General features: G+C 40.2%; 1 protein-coding gene across 1 annotated transcript in view; it reads right to left on the bottom strand.

The window, feature by feature from the left end:
- The window catches only part of MAP3K20 (mitogen-activated protein kinase kinase kinase 20), a 1,351,048-nt gene that overhangs the window by 333,764 nt on the left and 998,831 nt on the right, over nucleotides 1-18,453 (bottom strand). The gene's annotated exons all lie outside the window — the stretch shown is intronic.

Here is an 18,453-nt window from a genome sequence, read left to right as displayed (position 1 = left end):
AATATGTTTGGAAAAAAATGAGTGACGGGGTTCAGCTTTGGCCAACATTCTCCATCCTAAACGTGTGTAGCTGGTACGCTTGGTTCCTAACACAGTCACTGACTGCCTGCTGTGCTGTGAAAGGGGACCGGAGTGGTTCTGGCTCACAGGGATATTCCTCTGAAAATAAATGAAAATGCAGGGCAGGTTTATTGAGAATAAAGCCCATAAAATTAAAATCAACAGTGAAATACGACACTCCCTAAATATTACATGTAGTCTTAATCAGCTGCCAAGAAGAGACATGTTTCCCTTGAGTGACGTCAAGCAAGCATTTCCCCGAAAAATGAATAGCAATCATATAACAATGTGAAGCTAGCATAGGCTTGCATGGAGAAATGAGAGGCAGAACTGTGACAGGAACTTAGAAGATGCATGGAATTTAGGAAGGGTCTAGACAATATGCACTGGATTCAGAGATCAAGGGGTCAGTTCCAGTTCAAGAAGTACCAGACAAGAATCTGGTGGTACTAGCTGAAGGGAAATGGTAGTCATTAAGAAGAACCCAAGTAAGGGAAGGTGAATAGCTTAGCTGAAAAATATTTTACTTTTAATGTGGGACCAATTATTTGTGTTGGTATTCTGAAACTGACTATCAGCTGTACGGAATTTGCTGGGGGAAACACTGGGGATTACCCTAACTGACAATGTATAGTTGCTAGGACAGCAGATGGCAATGAAATTGGGAGAGGTACCACTAGCCACAAATCACCTTATGCACTCTTGTCAATATCATAAAAGCAGATCAGATTCAATATATCATAACAGCTGAAGACATGGCAACATATTCAGGAAATAGGCTCCATTTTCAGTTTAGCCAAATAAAAGTCAAACAAAATCCATTGCTATAATTTTCATGTGCCCAACTGAGGTTTACTATCAAATGACTGAAAATCAGAAGACTGAATCCCAAAAAGACTGAAAATTCAAAATACTGAATGATGGAATTTGCTCCAAAAAGACTGAAAATTCAAAATACTGAATGATGGAATTTGCCCCTTCTCCACTGTTGCGCAATCTTGGAGGTGGTATATATAGTTAGCAGGGAGGCTTGCCTCCTGCATTAAAAATGTATTGGGTGTTGTATGCGAGTTTGTGTATTTTAGGGTAAGGGTATGAGCCAGGTTAGGGGATATATGTAGTGTTGTTTGTGTGTCTGAGTTTGTCTTGTACAGTGGCAGTGTTATTGAAGGGTTTTAATGGGTGCTAACCCTAACCCTAACACTGCCCTTTTCCCAATCCTAACCCTACATCTTAACATCATTAAAACCTTCCTGTAACACCACCACTACTCAGACAAATTTGAGGCTAGTGTTATTGGGGTTGGGTGGGTTAGTTTTAATATCAGCAGAGGAAACAGTCTTCCTCTCTTGATATTATTGTTTTTTGGTTTTGTTTTTGTTTCATATTGTGTATGCTCAGACTTATTTTGTCGGTGTTTTACATTCAACATTAGGGTGGTTTGGTTATACACAACAGACCCTTCTCTATTCTCTCTATATATGCATCAACATATGCAAATAATGCACTATATATATATATATATAGTATATATTACATATATATTTTATATATATATATATATATATATATATATATATATATATATATATATATATATATATATATATATATATATATATATATATAGAGAGAGAGAGAGACTGTGTGTGTGTGTGTGTGTGTGTGTGTGTGTGTGTGTGTGTGTGTGTGTGTGTGTGTGTGTGTGTGTGTGTGTGTGTGTGTGTGTGTGTGTTACCTATATAAGTATATTAGAATTGATCACTCGGTCTGCGGTAGGATTGACAGATGCGTTCAAGGTGGAGGTGGGATTACATGTAGGATCAGCTCTGAGCTCTTTCTTATTTGCAATGGTGATGGACAGGTTGACAGACGAGATCAAATAGGAGTCCCCTTGGACTATGACATTTATGGATGACATTGTGATCTGTAGTGAGAGTAGAGAACAGGTTCAGGAGACCCTGGAGAGGTGGAGATATGCTCTGGAGAGGAGAGGAATGAAGGTCAGGAGGACTAAGACAGAATACATGTGTGTGAATAAGAGGGAGGACAGAGGAATGGTGAGGATGCAGGGAGTAGAGTTGGCGAAGGTGGATGAGTTTAAATACTTGGGATCAACAATTCAGAGTACTGGTGAGTGTTGAAGACAGGTAAAGAAGAGAGTGCAGGCAGGGTGGAATGGGTGGAGAAGTGTGTCAGGAGTGATTTGTGACAAGACGGTTACTAGTAAGAGTGAAAGGGAAGGTCTACAAGATGGTAGTGGGACCAGCTATGTTATATGGGTTGGAGATGGTAGCATTGACAAAAAGACAGGAGTCAGAGCTGGAGGTGGCAGAGTTAAAGATGTTAAGATTTGAACTGGGTGTGACGAGGATGGACAGTATTAGAAATGAGTATGTTAGAGGGTCAACTCAAGTTGGACAGTTTGGAGACAAAGCTAGACAGAGCCAGAGAGGTGAGAATGCACTGGTTTGGACATGTGCTGAGGAAGGATGTTAAGGATGGAGCTGCCAGGTAAGAGGAAAAGAGGAAGGCCTAAGATAAGGTCTATGGATGTGGTGAGAGAGGACATGCAGGCGGCTGGTGTGACAGATCAAGATGCAGAGGACAGGAAGAAATGGAAACAAACGATCCGCTATGGTGACCCCTAACAGGAGCAGCCAAAAGAAGAAGAAGAAGAAGAATTGATCACTCCCACAAATTGGCAAAACACATTTATTCTTAAAAAAAAAAAAAAGAAATATTAAATTGTAGACATAATTTATCTGTACATTGGTACTGTTTGGGAAACAGTGTATGGTACCCTAATGTATAGGACTGGGATTAAGGGTAGGGTAGGGTTAGCATACATAAATAATTGTAGGCAGGGGACATTATCTTTATCACCCCCATGCACCACATTACTAAAGCATGCTAACCCTACCCTTACTAAACACCCCTTCCTTAATGGCAGACACACAGACACAAACACACACTCTTCAAATATACCAGCACATAAATACGTTAACAAATCTATCCCCTTTCCTAAACCTTACTCTAACCCTGACCTGCAAACATTCATGCATGCATGAGCACACACACACACACACACACACACACACACACACACACACACACACACACACACACACACACACACACACACACACAACTTCAATGCTGAAACTTTCATTACAAATGAACCCATTGTCATTACTCTCCACCCTGCTTACCTTATTTTCAGTGTAGTGCATTTCAAGTACTACGTCCTTCTACAATGTAAACATTCAACCAGTTCTGACACTGTAAAATCCTTCACCCAACTACAAGTTTGTCCAAATGTAATGTACCCATTATATATATACATAACGTATGTGTTTATAATAGTCATACTGGCATTTCTTTCCCTCTCTTTTTTTTTTTGCTCCCCTCAGTCACTTGGTTACACTGCAGTTATGCAATATCATTTGTTATTTACTAATAAATTAACCTTGGTCTGGTGAAGAATAATCAGACCATTATAGAATTATTTTTGGTATCCTCATGAGGACTGACCAAGTAAAAGTAAATTTCCAAACAATGAAGATGATTTAGATTCAGTACTAGGTTTAAAAAAAAATAGTAAAGTCCAAGATGTGTTGGTCGCACAGTCGCATTCTAAGTTACAAGATAACATAACACATGCATTACAGGACAAATGCATCTAAAATTTGGCATTACAGCTAGTACTTTGTAGTAAGAAGTGACATTAGGGTCTAGCATTTCTTGTTTTGAGTCTTACTATTAATGGACTTTTGTTTAAGGAGTTACTAAACCCAGTTCCTTCTGTGTGAAAGCTCAGCTATGGCTTATTTACCATCCCACAAGATGGTGAAAAAAACATTTGTTTGTTGTCTACACCTCTGTATATGGCTTACATAAATACTTTAATAAAATGCAGTTCTCATTAAATCTAAGCCATTCTTGATTATTTCTTGAGGGTCTGCAGTATTGCTCTTTGCATTACGGGAAGGACTGTATGTGGCTGTTGCTTCATAAAATAATTTATTTTCTTGTGTGGCAATTTATTTATTTAATCATTTAACTGGGTAAGCCATCTGGCCCATGGATACTTTTATTCCACTGCTTCCATCACAACAGCAATGACAATGGCCTATTTCATATACTTAGTAAGGATACAGAACTCAGCAGAGGGCTGATACCGCCCTGATAAAAATCTTAACTATGCTTTCAGAATGCTAGTTAAGGAAGAGACATACCATTTAACCTCTTAGTACAAGACATCTGGACAAAGCTTGACAAAATGGGGGGACAAAGGGCCAAAAAAAGGGACATAATTTATATATTGCTTTTAAAAACTTAGAACATTACTAGAGTAAAAGGGTTTGTTTTAACACACATTTTCTGAAGGATTTGAAGTCTGAAACTCAAATGTATGTGATTATCTCAGATCATTTCAGTGACTTGCCAGAAAACCACAGGTTTTATAATGAACAGACCAAAAATATGAGGCAAAAATCTGGACATTATGTGAAAATCTGGACAGTTGAGAGGTACGCCACGTTATTTCTAAATTCTATAAAATAACGTTATACTTGTGATTATAAGACAATCTTGATGAAGCAGATTAGCTTTAAAGAAGGGTCATAGGCCATTACTAGATATGAAGCCCAAGAGACCACTGTGGACCTTAGAAAAATTGTCCCAGAACACCATCCATTAAGTGACTTGCTCAGTCACACAGTAGAGAATATGAGCCAAACCTTGCAGTACAGGAATTAACTCACGGCCTTAATACTTTGCACTAACTGCTTTACCCTTTTGTAGGTAGTTACTAGACATGCTGTCCAGGGGACCACTGAGGAGCCTATCCCAATTTCCTAATTCAATCAGAGCATTACCTAGTTAAGCAGTTTGTTCAGAGTCACGTACTAAGTAAGTGAAGGTTGTGAGACTTAAACCTTGTGCTACAGGAAGTAGCTTAACAGCTCAGAGCAGTAATCCTCTGCATTAACTACCAGATATTCATTGTTTTTCTACTTCAATTTACAGTGATGGAATGTTAACAGACACTAGGCAATACCCATTCCAGTTTGATTTGCACTCACTGTATATTAATGAAACTGTATACACTGCGACAGGACAAAAGTTTCTCACTATATTAATGATGCTGTCCCTCCATGTTCCCAGAATTCAAGGGGGCATGTACAGTAGTTTTATCAAGGGACATAGATGGCTATGTAATAACAAACTTCAGTTAAACTCAGCAAAAAAAGTCTTTTTTGGAAATAAAGCTTTTGGAAAAGTGAGAATATAAGAAGAGATGTGGTTAAAATCCCATATTTTTACAGCAATGAAAATGAGGTGGTTTGACCTTTTAATTGTCTTTAAATGATTTGATTTTTCTGCATCAGTCTTCTACACTGTCAAGATGACTAACAGAAAAAAGGTATTACAGCCTGCATCCTTGTTTGGGGCTGATGTTTTTGATGCAAATAAGCTAGAATAAACTAGGTTTTGTCTGCTATAGTAGAGCTAAACCAGTATTCATCTGGATTATGTATACTATGGTCCAGATAAACTGAGAGCTACATAAGTTTTTTATACTATAGGACAGCTTACTGGGTTTTGTATTCTATGGTTACAGACTAGTCTAATCTGGTTAACACTCTGGTTTCTTCAACGATAATCTGCTTATAAAATGCTACACTGAGAAAGTGATGGCTTTTATGCGATACAGGTCACAAGGACCTGGTGTACATGTAAAGCTAGAGAATTTGAATGCCATAGCAAGTCTCCTCAGTTATTAAAAAACAGACTGTAAACTCAGTGGCAAAATGTAACGTATAAATAGAGTCATATTTAGTGTAATTGCTTCTAAGCAATGGAAATGTTTCCGTAACTGCGATTTTTATGGCTCCAAGTACATCTTCTGCTAGGCTGTTTTGACATAATTATTTATAGACCTGTCCTCTCTTTGATTTTTCTTTTGCAATATAAATACTCTGTAAAATAATAAATGATTTAAGATTTAATGATCACTACTGTTAATGTTTTATAGTATTATAAAGGAACAGTAAATCTGTATCTTTCAGTTTGTGAATATTACATCCATCAGATTGTAATTTTCAGAACATACATAACATTATGTCTTCTTTGATGTCTTTTGTATATGTCAGTGTATATGTTCCCCAGTTTATAACTGCAAAGTGGCATTGACTCAATGGTTAACAAAATATAGTAATTAAACATGGATAATTGGATGTCTTCAACTGTCAGTTCCCTCAGCCTAAGCTAACTGGCAGTCACTCAGTGACTAAAGGTGGATAAATTTATTTTCTAAATATACACAGATCTAAAAGAGTCTTAAAAGACACATTCTGTCCATACCAAGGGAAACTGCAAATGTGAAAAAAGAATTTATTTCAAAGAATATGCAAATGTTTACATAATAGAATTCAGTTCAGAGCGCATAAGGTCATCAGTGAAGCCTGCACAAAATGGCAAATTAAGAAAACATGAAAAAGAAATGGCAGTTCAAAACTCAAAAGATTTTTTGCAGCTAGGTGGGCAGAAATCAAGAATAACGGTTGCATCAAGAAAGAAGTACTCTGCTGCAAAAAGAAACAGGTTCTGTGTCAGAATATTTCAGCATAATGTGATGCAAGAATACTATATTATAACATTTTTCATAAAGATGAATAAATGGCAGAGGCAATTAAAGTGATATCGTCACACTATGTTACCATACCGAATACGCAAAGAATGTATGACTTTGGAAATGCTCATTACCAGAGCAGGTAATTCAGATAAATAAGAGGAATTACAAATGTGCAGAAAGTGACCTACACCCTTTACAGTTATTAAGAATAAAATTATACATTGCAGAGCATTTTATTTTCTATACAAAAAAGATTGAAGACGTACCTTTTTCTTTAAAAAAATAAACAAGGCCAATATACGAGTTCTACATTCTTTATAAGTTTGAATATTTAATTTCCAGCACATAACTAGTAAGTGAGCAGAAGCACAGTGTTCAGCTTTACACATTATGCTTCTGGCCATAAAAATGGTATTTGTTCTCATCTACAATCAGGTGTATTTACTGCAGAAGGCATGCATTTTCTTAACAAGAAAAGCCCACTGGACACAAGTATCCTCTTTCAGGGGTGATTATTAAGCACTGGCAGTGTTAGAGGCTCAACAGGTAAGTTCACTTGCCTTTGATGGTGGAAGATCAAAAGGCTGTGGGTTCTAGTCCTACCCCAAGTTACTGGATTCATTTTTCCATTACTGGCACTACACTGTAGCATTAGGGGGTGTTGCACTCCTGACTGTACCATCCTTCAGATAACATGTTAAACTGACGTCCCATCTGCTTGAGCTGATGGCAAGTCAGTTGGATGTAAAAGATCCAACAGCACTTACTGAAAAGAGCAGGGATGTTCCCTGATGACTATGCCAAACTTCACCTAATCAGTATGAATATAATTTCAGGTCTCCCCTGTAAAGAAGTTGCTGGCTTAGAGGGGTTATTCTGGTCAAAAAAGGATAAATAAATAAAAGGGTGACTTGCTCACTCAGAGTCACAAACAATAGGCAAAAGGAGGTGAAAAGAATCAAACCCTCGATCTTCAGCTAAGGAAACAGTGTGTTAACAGTTCAAACTCTTAACCCTATGCACTAACTGAATACTTTCAGTCTGCTTTGTAAAGTCTGTTTTCTAATATGCCTTCCCAAAGTAACTACCCCTCACTCCTCTTTGCACCATTTCACTCCTGAAGAAACTGGTGACCTTTTTAGCATCAAAATATTTTTCTCCATTGGTGACTAAGAAAGGGACACTAGGTACATGCTCTGCTTTTCAAGGTTGAGAACACTGTGTTCTTTGGCCTTCTGTTATGTGTGGCATATATCAACATATAAAGTAAGTCACTTAATTAGATGGCACTTTTTTTAACACATTTAAGGAGTAAATGTTTCTCCTCTCATTGTAGATTACTTTGTAGAAAATTAAAATTCCAGGTTGGAATCTGAAGTCTATGGTTCAGAGTTCTTCACAGGATGTACTTTTGATAAAGATATACCTTTTGAAGCTGCAGATTTTACACTTCATTCGTTGGGTACATTTCAAGGACTGGGGTGAATGCTTACAATACATTTCTTAATCATTCTGAATAATGTGTCTGATCATAAGTTTTCATTGTTGTTAAGGAATAATGTAACATAAATGAAAGCATTTAGGCTTTCAGGGATACTGACTTCAGGCCAGATGTGACAGCGCGTCACAAAGTAATTAGAGAAGACAGAATAATTCTGTTATCAGAAGAAGAAATGGTAGGAAAACAATTAAATAGCCTGGAAAATTAAAGGGGATTATAAGTGGAAATATAAGGACATTCACAAATATGAAAATTAGGAACATTTTGTGAAAGAAGGTTTACAAGGAAATCAGATTTGGGCAGCAAAGGTAATCTCTAATCTGCCCCACAGAAAGCATTGACTAACAGAATGAAGTGGTGACAGAGGAGTGTGTTATCTAAACAGAAAATCATAAAAGGACTCACCCAACACAGAAGCACTTAAATTATTTTTGACTTGATGTTTAGAAAGGGATGGAAGGGTAAGGTGCAAAGGGAAGGTTAGAAGGTGGGATCAGAAGACAGATAAGTATGGCCAGAACAAAAGATGAAAAATAATTTAAGGGGCTTCATCGAAACAAGGCACGGGAACTGGATGGACTACCTCGTCTGATATAAAAGGAGTATGTGGTAGTATTTCACAGGCAGCTATCTAAACCACAGAAGCTTTCTTTTAAAATATAATGGTATGTTCAGAACGGAGAGTAACAGTGATAGTTACCCTGCATAACAGTGGGTCTGAGAATGCAATTGCAGGCCTAAAAGTGTCACTTCTGTTACAGGGAAAGTTTGAGGAAAAAAAAAAAGAAACAAAAAAAAAATTGAAGGACAGGCTGGCAGAGTTCTTGAAGTCTAAATGTCTTGATAATTGTAAGAAATATGACTATGTCCGGCAGGGATTTTGCCTGCCCAGCATTATCCATGTCTGTGGCACAACTGACATGGGCAAAAGAAACCAGCAGGTGTAACACATTTGGACTTCAGCAAAGCATACAACACTGTGCTATATGACAGTCAAAATTAATAGGTATGGATGCTATAAACATATGATGAAATGGAGAGAAACTGAACAGAAGTAGACACTGTAGCTACTTGGCAGTTATCTTGCGATAACACATTAGTCATCTGAATGTTGCAGGATTTGGTATTGTGGTTGGTTCTATCAATCATATATGTGCCAGATATCACACTTTACTCTGATAGCAGAATCAGTCAGCTGGTAATATCAAGACTGGCACAGTGGTAACTGTAGTGAACTGGAAAGATGCCAAACTCATCCTCTTATTGTTCAGGGCACATTTTCTGCATATTATTTTCATACACTAGATTAGTACTGGGCTAACTGCTCTTGTGGGCTATTTTAAGCCTAGCCAATTACTCCATGTGAGAATCGAACCATGCACCTTACGCTTGCAAGGTAAACAACTTAACCATTACGCCAACTTCTCAGCTAAGAAGTGGGTACTTCTAGATTAGAACCATTCACACCATCACACATGCTAACTTTCCAAGTCCACTGAGCCATACAAGATGCCCTCCTCACAGTTGCTCATCTGCTACCACAAGGGCCTGCACTCATCCACTGGGTGTACAGGGCTCTCTTATTCCTCCCCTGGAGTTACTCTGACCTATTTTTGAGGCCAGAGAGGAGATTGAAGTGCCTTGTGCAGCGTCAAATTGCTATTGAGTAGTGTTTTGCCCTAAAAGGGGAGAGGCAGATGCTTGGTTGCTCGCTGCATGTGACTTAATGGAAGCTGATGACATGCAATGGTGGTGTCCTAAAGAAGGAATGATGGGGGATATTGGCTAAGTTACCAACAGGTTTCACTTTTCCTCACACGTTTGTTGAATTTTGGAGGGGGGGGGGGTTATAGAACAGGGACCTGTTGGTAACTTAGCCAATATCCCCCATCATTCCTTCTTTAGGACACCACCATCGCATGTCATCAGCTTCCATTAAGTCACATGCAGGGAGCATCCAAGCATCTGCCCCTCCCCTTTCAGGATAGACACACCCATCCTTTCCCTGCCAATCATATTCAGGAAGCATCCAAGCATGTGCCCTCCCCCGTCTAGGATAGACACACCCATCCTACCCCTCACCTTCTAGGACAGATACACCCATCCTTCCCCAGCCAGTATCTTAGGCACTCAAGTGGATAACTGAATCTATGTCACCTGGGCCACAGTCAGAGCTTTATCCCTCTATGCCATGGCACTAGCTTAACCTGGTCAGGATACAGTTAAGGATTTATCTAGAATACAGTGTGCAATAAAGTATCAGAATCAGTGGTTCAACAGGTAGTGCACTCACCTTTCATAGGTGATTACTATGCTAATGGAATATATTCTCACACATACACACTTAAAGACACGTTAGTGTATCTAATCAAGCATCATATTTCTAGAGGAAACTAGTGTACCGAGAGAAAAACACAGACACAAAGGGAGAAAATGCAAGTTCCATACAGACAGTGAGTAGAGGCATACCTCTCAACCATCTCTGGTTTGACCGCATGTAGCTGATTTCCCTGATGTTTCCATATTTTTGTTCTGCCTTTCAAAATATTTTTGATTTTCTGGTAGATCATGAAAGATTACAATCAGTAATACTACACATTAGCATTATTATTCAGTGAATGCATGTTGAAGCAAAACTTGTTGTTCTGTTAATGTTTTACGTCAATTGGAGTAATATTTAGAAAATGTCCCTGATTTTGGACCTTTGTCACCCCCATATTATTATTATTGTTATTAATATTTTGCTTTGTCCTTGATTCTTGAACAAAGGATATGAGAGTTGTGAGTACAAGTCAGGACGGAACTTCAGATCATTGAACAATGGTTTTCAAATATTATCACTGGGCCACCATGCTGCCCAGAAGACAACCTTCATCAAGATAATTAGTATATAGGAAAAAAAGGCTATCCCTAGGCTGAAAACTTAACATGCAGCTCTTCAATGATGCTGATCCTTGTATCTGTAAAAAAAAGTTTTATTTCATATGTGACCATATTCATCCAGACTGTGCCTGCAAATGGCCACAGAGATAAGTGCACTACCTTGGTAAACAAATATAAATAAACAAAATAAATAGACAATAAGCTTCTGTTCATGGGGCTCTAAGTGGCATGTACATCATGAATAACTGCACTCAAAAAGTGGACATAAGATACAGTAATCTGTAACACCTTATGCAAATGTTATATAAATCTTAGTATATTAGCACAAAACAACAGATATCAGGAATTCTACTTGCAGGAATCAAGATTAAAATAATGACATAAAAGTTTGCCACAACTACCCCCATACCATATTTATGATTAGCAGTGCAAGGTTAGAGGTGGAAGCTCTATCAGTGATTTCATGGGTGGTCTAGCTATTCTCATTAGTGACCAATATCCATAAGGACTGCATCACAAACACAGGGAAAGCTTAGGAGTTTGCACCCAGGTATAAGGGCTAAGTACCTAAAGAGTTGCAGCTCTGAGATGGGTGAATAAAGCTAGCATTGCATTGGACTGATCAGTAAACAGGAGAAGAACCAGGGAGAAAGAAGGGAAGCAGAAAAAAATGGTATTCTCTGTAAGACGGGTGGGACATGAATGTCCTAGCTTGAATATGCATGCCTCATGTGATGAGATAATGTACAGTATGAAGGATCTAGAAATAGAATTTACTGGGTAGATGGAAAAGCAAAGTAGGAAAGCTGGCTAGCATTATGCACCATATAGGTTCATAGGTTCATACTAGGCTATCTGCCCTGGGGCATTTATAAGCCTAGCCCGATTGTGTTTGGCTTATGCCACCCCTTGATTTGAGTATACTGTGCCCTTTTTAAAGTTTAGTTTACTGTGCCTCTGTCTAATAGTGACATGGAAGTAATCCCCGGGACAAACCTACGATCCCCCATCCACTCATCAAGATTCTTCTTGAAGAGAGTCATTGAGGTGCTCTGCCTAACATGAACTGGAATTCTATTCCAGAGCGAAGGGAGCCTCTGGGTTATGAATCTGTCCCTCCAGCATGTTCTATTTATTTCTGTGCTGAGGTTCAAGTCCCTTGAGCGCGTGGCTCTAAGGGATTTAGATTTACTGAGGTAGAGCATGTCCATTAATTCTGGGTTGGACATAGCGTTATATGTCAGGCATAGATCGCCTCGAAGTAGGCGGTATGCAACTGAGTAGAGCTGGAGTTTTTTTAACCGAGCAGCATATGGCATCTGTTTGAGTCCCTTGATCCTCCTGGTGAGGTACTTTTGGGGTCTTTCTAATTGCTGCAGGTGTCGGGTAAGGTACATCCCAAAGGGGGCATTGTATTCTATGATGGGCCTGATGAGGGATGAATAAAGGGGCACGATTACCTCTCTTGATCTAGATGTGAATCCTTTCATGATGAGGTGGGCTATGTAGAAGGTCTTTCTAACCACTTTGGCAATGTGGTTGTCAAAGGAGAGATTGCTATCAACTTGGGTCCCCAGATCCCTAATTACTTTCTCTGTACTTAGTGGGTTACCACCTATGTGGTAATTTGTGGGCACATTGTTTTTGCTAAAGGGTATGACTATACACTTTTTGGCATTTAGCTTTAGACCATGGCTCTGGCACCAGTTATCCGTCTCTCTGAGACCTTTTTGAAGGATGTTTGTGTCAGCTGGAGAGTCGATTATGGCGCCCAGTTTGCAGTCATCTGCGAACTTGGTGAGCCATAGTCCTCCCACGTTGGCCTGTACCTCAGAAAAGTAAATACCAAACAAGAGAGGTCCCAGGACAGAACCTTGTGGGATGCCACTTGTGACCGGTTTCGAGTATGACATGGCTCCAGCAACTCTGACTCTGTGGGTTCTGTCTTTGAGCCAGTTTGCGACCCATCTTGTGACATAGGGGTTTATATTTAGGCTGGATAGCTTATCTATGATGCCCGAGTGGGGTATTGTGTCAAATGCCTTTGCGAGGTCCAGATAGGCTGTGTGGACTACCTTCCCTTCATCTATGGCCTTGGTGAATGTTTCAAAGAAGTCGACCAGGTTCAAAAGGCAGGATCTGCCCTTGACGAAGCCAAATTGGGTAGGATCTAATGTCTGTATGTCCCCAATGTCTTTGTTTATGAGTTCCATGATGATCCTCTCCATAGCCTTGCAGACTAGGCTAGTCAGGCTTATGGGGCGATAGTTTCCAGGGTTCGTAGAGGCGCCACCTTTGTGGAGTGGGACCACTGTTGCTGTACGCCATTCTTTGGGCACATATCCTGTAGTGAGGCTGAGATTGTACAGCAGTTTTACTTGAGGGATTAGTTCTTCTTGGAGTCCATGTAGGATGCAACCCGGGACGCCATCTGGTCCCATGGAAGCAGTGTTTTTTGCTTTGGAGAGGGCGGCCTTCACCTGAGCATCAGAGATGTTTGGGAGGCTGCACTCTGCCGGGATAGATACTTGCTCTTTTGGGGGGGAGGGGTGGAGAAGTTTGCACTGAACCTGTCTGCCAGAATATTGGCGATGTCTGTGGGTTCAGTGTATTTTTTGTCGTTTAGAATCAACTCAGAACAAGTCTGGGAGTTGCATCCCAGGTTCCTAACATAACTGAAAAAAGCCTTATGATTGTCTTTAGTGTCCTGTGCAATTTTTCTCTCGAAGCCGGCCTTGGAGGATTTTATGAGGGATCGTAATTTTTTGCTAGTACTGATCAGAGATGCCTTCCCTTTTAGGGATTTTGCTCTATCATGTAGTAGCTTCCTCCTTCTGTTGTACAGTTTATTTATGGCTGGGGTCCACCAGACTGGACGCCTGCCTTTGGATGATTGGGTCTTGATTTTGTTTGGGATAGCATGATCCATGCATTCCTGGAGATGTCCGTAGAATGCGTTTATATAGGATTCTGCAGTTTGGGCCGTAGTTTCCACTGGCCCTGGGGCCTTGAAGGATTCCACTTCGGTTTTGAGAAGTGTGAAGTTCGCTTTTGAGAAGTTTTTCACTGTGGTTTTCTGGGCTGGGGGTGGGGTCGGGATGTGGATATCTAGTGAAATTAATTTATGGTCTGATCTTACCAATGAGGGATATACTTCTGGTATGGAGCATAGAGTCCCCATATTGGTAATGATCAGGCCTAGTATGTTTTCCCCTCTTGTGGGAGTGGTGACTAGTTGTTCCATAGCATTTGAGTTTATAAATTCCAGGAACCTTTGGGCTAAGGTGCTGGGGCTTGAGTAATGCTCCCAGTCTATGTTTGGGTAGTTGAAGTCACCCAATATAATGGTGTTCGGAGAGATCTTCATGTTCTCCAATGTTTTCAGGGAAGCCGAGTGGGATTCTTGACTTTGAGAGGGTGGTCTGTAGGATGTTATAAACTGAAAAGCAGTCTTGCCCACTGTCAGTTGCACATGGATGGTCTCCGATACTTCATGCAATGCCACTAACCTGGAGGTGTGGATATCCTTGATAAATATGGAAACTCCCCCTCCTTTTGTGGTTCGGTCCGGGTTTTGGGGCCGAAAAGCATGATATGAGGTATAACCTGGTAGTGCTGGGGTGCTCTCTGGAGCCTTGAACCAGATTTCTGTCACTGCACAGATATCGATGTTCTCCATACTGAGGAGAGCTTCGAGTGCGTGCATCTTGAGGTTAAGACTTCTAGCGTTTAGCAGTATTACCCTTAGTTTCTTGTCCTTGTGCTGTCTATGGAGGTGGGTTTGACTTTTGAGCCTTGCCTAAAAAAGGCACTATGGGGGTGGCAAGAGCTTTGCCAATATCCGAAAGCCCAGGGGTGACAGGTGCAAGCTGTCCCTAGCGAAGCAACGTGGCTTGTCGAGCATGTCATCCCAGGCTGACAGACACTGGATCCCCTTTGAATGACACCAAAATTTTAGCCAATTGTTAAAATCGATCATTTTGTCTTTATACTGTGGCATCATTCTAGGTGAGGGTAAGATGCTGCTCAAGGTCAGGGTCATACCGGCCTGGGCTACATGATCAGAGAGCTCCTCTATGTCTCTTTTCATGTAGTCGAGGGAGGTACGTCTCAGGTCATTCACGCCAGCATGTACAATGACTGAGTCATATTTGTATTTGCTTTGGAGTGACCTGAGTGCTTGCGTTATGTGGCGGATCCTAGCGCCCGACAGGCAGCTCACTGTGACCTTCTCTTTATTCTGCCTGGTGAGCGGGACGTCAGTGTGTCTGACAAGAGAGTCACCTATTGCAAGAGTATCAGGTGTGTTATTCAGCCTTAAGGGCTGTGACTGCTTGGTACACTGACTTTGTGTGCTATGTGTTGTACGTGTTTTGTTTTGGGGTAGCGTTTGCTTGGATGTCTGCTTTGGAGGTCTCTGTTGCTTAGGTAGATTTTTATTTAGAGCCCCCGAGTATGTTTTTGTGTTTTTATGTGTTTGGTTCGCTGTTGTGGTGGGACTATGTGATACAGGAATTGTGTTGTGTGAGGTTACCTTCTCCTCCTGACTGGTTACACCAGTTTTGAGATGAGAGAGCTCAGCCTCCAGTTTGGCTATATGGTTGCACCTCTCACATATGCACTTGGAACGGTAGTCTGCAGGGCTTATGACATACTAATATGGGGAGAGAGGGCAAGTAGGATTGGTTCAGACAGGCCAAGGGATACCTGACTTTCAGTGGTCTACAACTGCAGCAAAAGCCAGTATATTTTGGGTGTGTGAGGGGGGTGACATAATGGTTAATGTATTTACTCCAAAAAACAATGTGCTAGCAAGTACGGCAGATGCACGAGCCACAGTAGCTTGAATATTTAACAAACAAAAAGGCCAGCACCAGGGATGGAAGCAGAAATATTTTATTGTTGAACCATTGGATCAACAATAAAATATTTCTGCTTCCATCCCTGGTGCTGGCCTTTTTGTTTGTTAAATATTTAATGTATTTACCTCACAGGCTTAAAGTACTAGGTTTAACTCATCTTGGAAAGTACAGCCTTCTGTCCATAGCTGGGGACCTTAAGAAAGCAGCAGCAATTAGCCTAGTAATCACCTATGAAGGAGATGATGAGAAGATGGAGGAACAGTGTTGGCAACTTAATTAATACAGGTGGGATGATGGGTAGGAGTTACTGAGAAAGTGGAAGTCTCTCAGTGCAGGGGCATTTTTTTTTTTGTAAACTTCATGCAAAAAACAGAAAAGAGGTCAGCAGCATGACTTAGCCATTCTGCAAGAAATTTTGTCCGAAACAAATAGCTGGTACCAAAATCATGGACCGAAACTAAATGCCAAAAAATGCATTATTGTAATCTTTTGGGAAGTCATCTACCCCAGGAAACTACCACATTGACAATATGCCTCTAAGAATTGACCCAGTAGTTTGGGATTTGTGAACTTATGTGGATAGTGACCTAAACATTGAATGTCATAAGAAAGTCCTTCAATATTATACAGCTTATAAACAAAAGGATTGTATCTAGATCTAGGGGTGTCATTGTCCCCCTTCACTTGGCCCTCATTTGACAATCGTTGAGTAAAATGCCCCCTTTGGCATGCATCTGTCCAGACACATGCAACAACTGGAATGCCCACAGAGATACCTTACTTATAAGATTCTTCTTCTTTTGGCTTTTCCCGGTTAGGTGTCGCCACAGCGGATCACCTGTTCGCTCATGACTGGCAGTGGAGTTTTACAGTGTCGAGTTGCCAGCCCGGCGCCCAACCTTCCACAGAAGGAACACACACACACACGCACTCACACCTAGGGCCAATTTAGAGTGTCCAATCCACTTGCAGCATGTCTTTGGGATGTGGGAGGAAACCAGAGCATCCAGAGGAAACCCACGCTACCACAGGGAGGACATGCAGACTCCGCACAGAAGGCACCCCAGCCGAGGATCGAACCGGAGAACCTCTTGCTGTGAGGCGACAATGCTAACCACTGCACCACCGTGGCCACCCACCTTTCTTATAGGATACAAGGCCTAAATAACATGTCCTACATGGACAGACTTATGGACTGCTAAGAGATGACCTGTGTCTAGCATACAAGGCATCCTCCAACCTGATACGGATGGATTTACTGTATCTCAACAAGTCAAGTGGCATAAAAAATACTTGTTCTAGGGATGTAAGCCTCTACTGCAACATCAAAAGAATGGTTTGGAGGTACAAGTTTATTTCACTGGATACTGCTGCTCTGGAACAGACTTCCTATCCAGACAAAACAAAGCTAAGCCCTGTCCATATGCAAGCACAACTTGGATCTATGGATGGGAAACAGAAAACTGACTCCAAGACTGCCCCCTGCAATATTAACTGATAGAGGACAGTTCCTAAATGCTTTATCTCATGTACTTGTCCCCTCAAATTATCTGCTGTATGATCCAAGTTATTATCATTAGGGGTAATTTATAATTATCGACCATGGGATGGGTAAAACCAATCTCTAACGAAATGGGATAGGTTTATTTGAGTATAAAAAGGGAAAATGGCAAGGCTTAAAATTGCCCGCAAGGGCATCTAGCCTAGTAGTTACCGAGGAACCTATTAAAAATGAGCATATATGTGGACATCCTGTCTGAAGGTGATAAATAGTGATGCAATTGTGTATGTGGGGATCAGCTGGCTTTCTGTAGTGCAGATGTTGGTCAAGTATTCTTTTGGCTCAGTTAGTAAAGAAGAATCCTGCAGTTTGAACATATTCTGAACTCAATGTCATTAACAAAAAGTAATGTCCTGCTTTGTGTTACCTCTTGTATACAAACAAAAGGTAAGGTGTGACTTTCTCCACCTCAGGATCGCCATACATGCTAAAAACATGGTAACAAAAATGGTACATAGTCTGCACTGCAAATCATAAACAGACCAATAAAGCTTAAAATATACACCTTTGAAGGCAGGAAACAGGAAGGAAAATGAAAAGAACCTGTAAGTACCTCAGAGGAATCTACTACTTCAAGGGAATTTGCAGAGTCCAAGTGAGTACCAGAGTTAATGCGAAAGAGCTTTGTCAGGAGCAAGTGAAAATGATCTGAAGACTATGTGGATGCGAACATTCGCTTAAATGAACATTTGCTGTTTTGTGCTTGTTGAACAGACATTTGCAGAAGTGAACATTCGATTAAGTAAAATAGACCCATATTTGTGTTCACATTCCCTGAAGTAAACGTTCGACAAAGTAATATAGACCCATATATATATATAAATATATATATATATATATATATATATATATATATAAATATATATATATATATATATATATATATATATATATAAATATATATATATATATATATATATAAAAATAATTTATATATATAATAATA

Source organism: Protopterus annectens, chromosome 6.part1 (assembly GCF_019279795.1).
Source record: "Protopterus annectens isolate FY-2018-M chromosome 6.part1, PAN1.0, whole genome shotgun sequence".
NCBI classification, from domain to species: Eukaryota; Metazoa; Chordata; order Ceratodontiformes; family Protopteridae; genus Protopterus; species Protopterus annectens.
This window is presented reverse-complemented; position numbering and strand designations above follow the sequence as displayed.